Raw genomic sequence first — 7,593 nt, forward strand, 5'->3', positions numbered from 1 at the left:
CACCATCACTGTGCACGTGCAAAACTGCACAAGGCTGATTGCGTGCTTTATGTCTTAAATTCACTGTTTTGCTTTTGTGCAGCAGCTTCAGCCAACTTCAAAATTTGTCAAAGTTTCAGGGACAGGAGATTTTTTTTTCTTTGTTCTGCTCACGTGTTCCAGACATTTTTTGCATTAGTGAAACACGAGTGACTGTAATCTCTGATAGTTTCATATTTATTGCAAGATTACACATCTTTAACTTCATGTCTCATTGCTAAATAAATACACATTCACAGCTGCATTTTCACTCAGTGAGTGTATTTTCACCAATGTGTTGTGATGTGATGGCTAATTTTATTTTAGTCTACAAAACTTGAGTGTCTTACAACAAAGATGGCGGCTATCACATACCACCATTTGATGGAGCGGGAAGGAAGGAGAGCCTTGCGGCAGGAACAGGTGTTTTGGGACTGGAATAATCCATTGGAGATGTTTATGGACGTCGAGGTTGAACAGCGATACCGCCTCCGTCCTCCTTTATTAGGGACATGATAGCTCCAGCCATCAACCACCAAATGAGGAGGAACAACTTCCTGCCAGCCCTTCAGGTTTTGATCGCGCTGAAGTTTTACGCCTGTGGGACCTTTCAGCGGGTTATCGGCGACACCATCCGTGTCTCCAAGTTGGCCATGTGCCGAACTCCGCCATGGTTGTAGCAGACGACCTACCCGAAGTAAACAAAACTCTGGCACATTGGAGGCGTTTCTTGGCAACGGCACTCGTGAGGCTGCTTATGCCTGGACAATCGACTGCTAGACAGCTAATTTACAAGTCTAGCCATGTGTGTGAAACGGAGATTAGATGGCTAAATTTTGGGTGACTAAGTTTAGTTAACTAAAAGATTAGACCACTTTATGAAACCGCTGTCACAGACTGAACGGTCCCCCCTAAAAATCGGTCCACCCCACCTTCACTGCGCATGCGTTGTTAGCTGCTGTTCACAGATTATCACCTCGTTTTTGCTTCAAACTGCACTATCTCAGTCATCATCTATCTTAGCGACAGATAATCTGAAGCTTTTGTACAACAATTTTCCACATAAATTCAGCATTATTTCATCATAAAAGACAGAGGAAGCGATCAGAGCGCCGCGGCTTCACAGACTGCTAGCTGGTATGTTCACTGTGTGTTAGTCATTTCAAAGCATCACAGATTTAAGAGGTTTTACCTTGTCATCTGATGGTTAATAAGCCCATTAATCCATTTGATCGCTTTGGGTGAAGAGACTCTGCCTCAGACGAGCGGCTGAGCTCTGAAATGACGCATGCGCAGTGGAGGTAGGGCGGACCAATTTTTAGTGGCGGACCATTCAGTCTGCGACACTGGGCCCAGGTTTTTGGTGGTCAGTTGTGCACTTGCTTTTTTCCGGTCTTATCAATCAATCAATCAATTTTTTTATATAGCGCCAAATCACAACAAACAGTTGCCCCAAGGCGCTTTATATTGTAAGGCAAGGCCATACAATAATTATGTAAAACCCCAACGGTCAAAACGACCCCCTGTGAGCAAGCACTTGGCTACAGTGGGAAGGAAAAACTCCCTTTTAACAGGAAGAAACCTCCAGCAGAACCAGGCTCAGGGAGGGGCAGTCTTCTGCTGGGACTGGTTGGGGCTGAGGGAGAGAACCAGGAAAAAGACATGCTGTGGAGGGGAGCAGAGATCGATCACTAATGATTAAATGCAGAGTGGTGCATATAGAGCAAAAAGAGAAAGAAACAGTGCATCATGGGAACCCCCCAGCAGTCTACGTCTATAGCAGCATAACTAAGGGATGGTTCAGGGTCACCTGATCCAGCCCTAACTATAAGCTTTAGCAAAAAGGAAAGTTTTAAGCCTAATCTTAAAAGTAGAGAGGGTGTCTGTCTCCCTGATCTGAATTGGGAGCTGGTTCCACAGGAGAGGAGCCTGAAAGCTGAAGGCTCTGTCTCCCATTCTACTCTTACAAACCCTAGGAACTACAAGTATGCCTGCAGTCTGAGAGCGAAGCGCTCTATTGGGGTGATATGGTACTACGAGGTCCCTAAGATAAGATGGGACCTGATTATTCAAAACCTTATAAGTAAGAAGAGGAATTTTAAATTCTATTCTAGAATTAACAGGAAGCCAATGAAGAGAGGCCAATATGGGTGAGATATGCTCTCTCCTTCCAGTCCCCGTCAGTACTCTAGCTGCAGCATTTTGAATTAACTGAAGGCTTTTTAGGGAACTTTTAGGACAACCTGATAATAATGAATTACAATAGTCCAGCCTAGAGGAAATAAATGCATGAATTAGTTTTTCAGCATCACTCTGAGACAAGACCTTTCTAATTTTAGAGATATTGCGTAAATGCAAAAAAGCAGTCCTACATATTTGTTTAATATGCGCTTTGAATGACATATCCTGATCAAAAATGACTCCAAGATTTCTCACAGTATTACTAGAGGTCAGGGTAATGCCATCCAGAGTAAGGATCTGGTTAGACACCATGTTTCTAAGATTTGTGGGGCCAAGTACAATAACTTCAGTTTTATCTGAGTTTAAAAGCAGGAAATTAGAGGTCATCCATGTCTTTATGTCTGTAAGACAATCCTGCAGTTTAGCTAATTGGTGTGTGTCCTCTGGCTTCATGGATAGATAAAGCTGGGTATCATCTGCGTAACAATGAAAATTTAAGCAATACCGTCTAATAATACTGCCTAAGGGAAGCATATATAAAGTGAATAAAATTGGTCCTAGCACAGAACCTTGTGGAACTCCATAATTAACTTTAGTCTGTGAAGAAGATTCCCCATTTACATGAACAAATTGTAATCTATTAGACAAATATGATTCAAACCACCGCAGCGCAGTGCCTTTAATACCTATGGCATGCTCTAATCTCTGTAATAAAATTTTATGGTCAACAGTATCAAAAGCAGCACTGAGGTCTAACAGAACAAGCACAGAGATGAGTCCACTGTCCGAGGCCATAAGAAGATCATTTGTAACCTTCACTAATGCTGTTTCTGTACTATGATGAATTCTAAAACCTGACTGAAACTCTTCAAATAGACCATTCCTCTGCAGATGATCAGTTAGCTGTTTTACAACTACCCTTTCAAGAATTTTTGAGAGAAAAGGAAGGTTGGATATTGGCCTATAATTAGCTAAGATAGCTGGGTCAAGTGATGGCTTTTTAAGTACTGGTTTAATTACTGCCACCTTAAAAGCCTGTGGTACATAGCCAACTAACAAAGATAGATTGATCATATTTAAGATCGAAGCATTAAATAATGGTAGGGCTTCCTTGAGCAGCCTGGTAGGAATGGGGTCTAATAAACATGTTGATGGTTTGGATGAAGTAACTAATGAAAATAACTCAGACAGAACAATCGGAGAGAAAGAGTCTAACCAAATACCGGCATCACTGAAAGCAGCCAAAGATAACGATACGTCTTTGGGATGGTTATGAGTAATTTTTTCTCTAATAGTTAAAATTTTGTTAGCAAAGAAAGTCATGAAGTCATTACTAGTTAAAGTTAATGGAATACTCAGCTCAATAGAGCTCTGACTCTTTGTCAGCCTGGCTACAGTGCTGAAAAGAAACCTGGGGTTGTTCTTATTTTCTTCAATTAGTGATGAGTAGAAAGATGTCCTAGCTTTACGGAGGGCTTTTTTATAGAGCAACAGACTCTTTTTCCAGGCTAAGTGAAGATCTTCTAAATTAGTGAGACGCCATTTCCTCTCCAACTTACGGGTTATCTGCTTTAAGCTACGAGTTTGTGAGTTATACCACGGAGTCAGACACTTCTGATTTAAAGCTCTCTTTTTCAGAGGAGCTACAGCATCCAAAGTTGTCTTCAATGAGGATGTAAAACTATTGACGAGATACTCTATCTCCCTTACAGAGTTTAGGTAGCTACTCTGCACTGTGTTGTTATATGGCATTAGAGAACATAAAGAAGGAATCATATCCTTAAACCTAGTTACAGCGCTTTCTGAAAGACTTCTAGTGTAATGAAACTTATTCCCTACTGCTGGGTAGTCCATCAGAGTAAATGTAAATGTTATTAAGAAATGATCAGACAGAAGGGAGTTTTCAGGGAATACTGTTAAGTCTTCTATTTCCATACCATAAGTCAGAACAAGATCTAAGATATGATTAAAGTGGTGGGTGGACTCATTTACTTTTTGAGCAAAGCCAATAGAGTCTAATAATAGATTAAATGCAGTGTTGAGGCTGTCATTCTCAGCATCTGTGTGGATGTTAAAATCGCCCACTATAATTATCTTATCTGAGCTAAGCACTAAGTCAGACAAAAGGTCTGAAAATTCACAGAGAAACTCACAGTAACGACCAGGTGGACGATAGATAATAACAAATAAAACTGGCTTTTGGGACTTCCAATTTGGATGGACAAGACTAAGAGACAAGCTTTCAAATGAATTAAAGCTCTGTCTGGGTTTTTGATTAATTAATAAGCTGGAGTGGAAGATTGCTGCTAATCCTCCGCCTCGGCCCGTGCTACGAGCGTTCTGGCAGTTAGTGTGACTCGGGGGTGTTGACTCATTTAAACTAACATATTCATCCTGCTGTAACCAGGTTTCTGTAAGGCAGAATAAATCAATATGTTGATCAATTATTATATCATTTACCAACAGGGACTTAGAAGAGAGAGACCTAATGTTTAATAGACCACATTTACTGTTTTAGTCTGTGGTGCAGTTGAAGGTGCTATATTATTTTTTCTTTTTGAATTTTTATGCTTAAATAGATTTTTGCTGGTTATTGGTAGTCTGGGAGCAGGCACCGTCTCTACGGGGATGGGGTAATGAGGGGATGGCAGGGGGAGAGAAGCTGCAGAGAGGTGTGTAAGACTACAACTCTGCTTCCTGGTCCCAACCCTGGATAGTCACGGTTTGGAGGATTTAAGAAAATTGGCCAGATTTCTAGAAATGAGAGCTGCTCCATCCAAAGTGGGATGGATGTCGTCTCTCCTAACAAGACCAGGTTTTCCCCAGAAGCTTTGCCAATTATCTATGAAGCCCACCTCATTTTTTGGACACCACTCAGACAGCCAGCAATTCAAGGAGAACATGCGGCTAAACATGTCACTCCCGGTCTGATTGGGGAGGGGCCCAGAGAAAACTACAGAGTCCGACATTGTTTTTGCAAAGTTACACACCGATTTAATGTTAATTTTAGTGACCTCCGATTGGCGTAACCGGGTGTCATTACTGCCGACGTGAATTACAATCTTACCAAATTTACGCTTAGCCTTAGCCAGCAGTTTCAAATTTCCTTCAATGTCGCCTGCTCTGGCCCCCGGAAGACAATTGACTATGGTTGCTGGTGTCGCTAACTTCACATTTCTCAAAACAGAGTCGCCAATAACCAGAGTTTGATCCTCGGCGGGTGTGTCGTCGAGTGGGGAAAAACGGTTAGAGATGTGAACGGGTTGGCGGTGTACACGGGGCTTCTGTTTAGGGCTACGCTTCCTCCTCACAGTCACCCAGTCAGCCTGCTTTCCCGGCTGTTCGGGATCTGCCAGGGGGGAACTAACGGCGGCTAAGCTACCTTGGTCCGCACCAACTACAGGGGCCTGGCTAACTAGAATTTTCCACGGTGCGGAGCCGAGTCTCCAATTCGCCCAGCCTGGCCTCCAAAGCTACGAATAAGCTACACTTATTACAAGTACCGTTACTGCTAAAGGAGGCCGAGGAATAACTAAACATTTCACACCCAGAGCAGAAAAGTGCGGGAGAGACAGGAGAAGCCGCCATGCTAAATCGGCTAAGAGCTAGTAGCTACGCTAAGCTAGCGGATTCCTAAAAACACGCAAAGTGAATAATGTGTAAATAATTTAGAGGTGATTCAGCAGAAGGAGTGCTTTAGTTAAGGCACGTAAAGATTACACTGGGAAACAAATCGTAATCTAGATAACTAGATCAATCTAACTGCGCAGATTAAACAGCTAACAGATACAGAAAAACATCGCTGTGCTCCGCAACAGGAAGTGATACAATACCGCAGTGAGAGCCAACCACCAGTAGAGGCAAGCAAGAGCAAGAAGTGAACTTATGAACACAGTCTCACCTCATTTTAAAATCCAAACACCCATGAGTGCACAGAATAACACAGACTTTGTATTTTAAGAACATGGGCATTGGGTGTGGAAATAGCTGCATTGGTTGGATACTGGCAGTGATATTTGCACTGAGCTGTGTGATGCATGGTAGCGGACGGAAGATGGGGTCTGATGACTAAAAATGATGCAGTGACTGATGCATCTGTCAACCAAACATGAACTTCACCAGCTGTTTTAACAAATGCTAGTTAGCCTCTTTTTGTACTTAGTGATGAGCACTAAACTACATTTAGTTCAGTAATGAATGAAATAAACAGGAGGATGGACCAAAATGTGGATATCCTCCATTTAGCTCATTTGCCTGAGAATGCCTTCATTTTTTTTTTTTTTTTGCTAATGATAGCGCATCACGTTGCACATCACAGCCTGGCGGCAGAGAAACAAAGAGGACGATGATCTTCCAGACTTTTTTGCACAAAGAACAAACGATGCCTGAGTCCTTGTCCAAGTCTTTTTGCATTCGGTTTCTCCTGAGAGCTGCGAGAACAGAAACAGTTTGTATGCAAGCTGTGCTGAGCATTCACGGCCAGAACAACCCCATGTTTGTACCTTTTCCACAGATGGATTCCTTGTGCTGTTGTATGCGTGGAAAGCGTCTTCATTGATCTCTTCTGTAGGAAGAACATTCCTGTGAAACGTCCATCTCAAATACTCTTGTCACAAAATAGTTGCCGTAGTTTTTTTTTGTTGTTTTGTTTTTTTTGTGTGTGTGCATTCTTAGGTTAGAAAATTCTCGAGTGAAATTAATCAAAGGTTTTGTTTTTGTTTTGTACAAGCTTGGTTAAAACGGGCTTCATGCAAGAACACTTTATTAAATTTCACTTTTTTTAAAGTATCACAGGCTCCTATGACTGCGATGCCAAATTCAGCAAACATTTGTAAAATCATAGAATTGCATAAAATATATGTATAAACCTGAACTCTCTTATTTAAATCAGAGCACATTAACAAAAAGGGAATTACCCAAAATAATGACCAAATAAAGCAATGTGAGTCACCCATATATACATCAGAAGAACTTAAGTGACATTGTGTTTGTTGGGTTAATACAGAAGAAATTTTGTAATTGGCGCATTGCTCCATTGTGGAATTAATAAACGGATATCGTAAAGGATTCTAGCGCATCAAGCGACTTAAAGACAACGATTTCTCCTGGACAGGATGCAGGTTACTTCCCTAGCCAAAGCGGTACCCATTTGAACCGAAGTCACATATTGGCAGACCTTATCCGCTAAGCTTTCTGCTCTATCGTAACATGGGTGTGTCAAAATTCAGATTAGTTTGCAATGTTTGATCATATTGACGATGTAAGATTGTGTATTCTTTATTTTAATAATAAGCAATAATGGTCTGAACCACTCGATTTTTGTCCACACCATGAAAAAAAACTAGAATTCTCAGAATATGATAAAATTGGTGAAAGTGGTAAGTTCTCTTGAAT

This window comes from Thalassophryne amazonica, chromosome 2, assembly GCF_902500255.1.
Source record: "Thalassophryne amazonica chromosome 2, fThaAma1.1, whole genome shotgun sequence".
Classification (NCBI taxonomy): Eukaryota; Metazoa; Chordata; class Actinopteri; order Batrachoidiformes; family Batrachoididae; genus Thalassophryne; species Thalassophryne amazonica.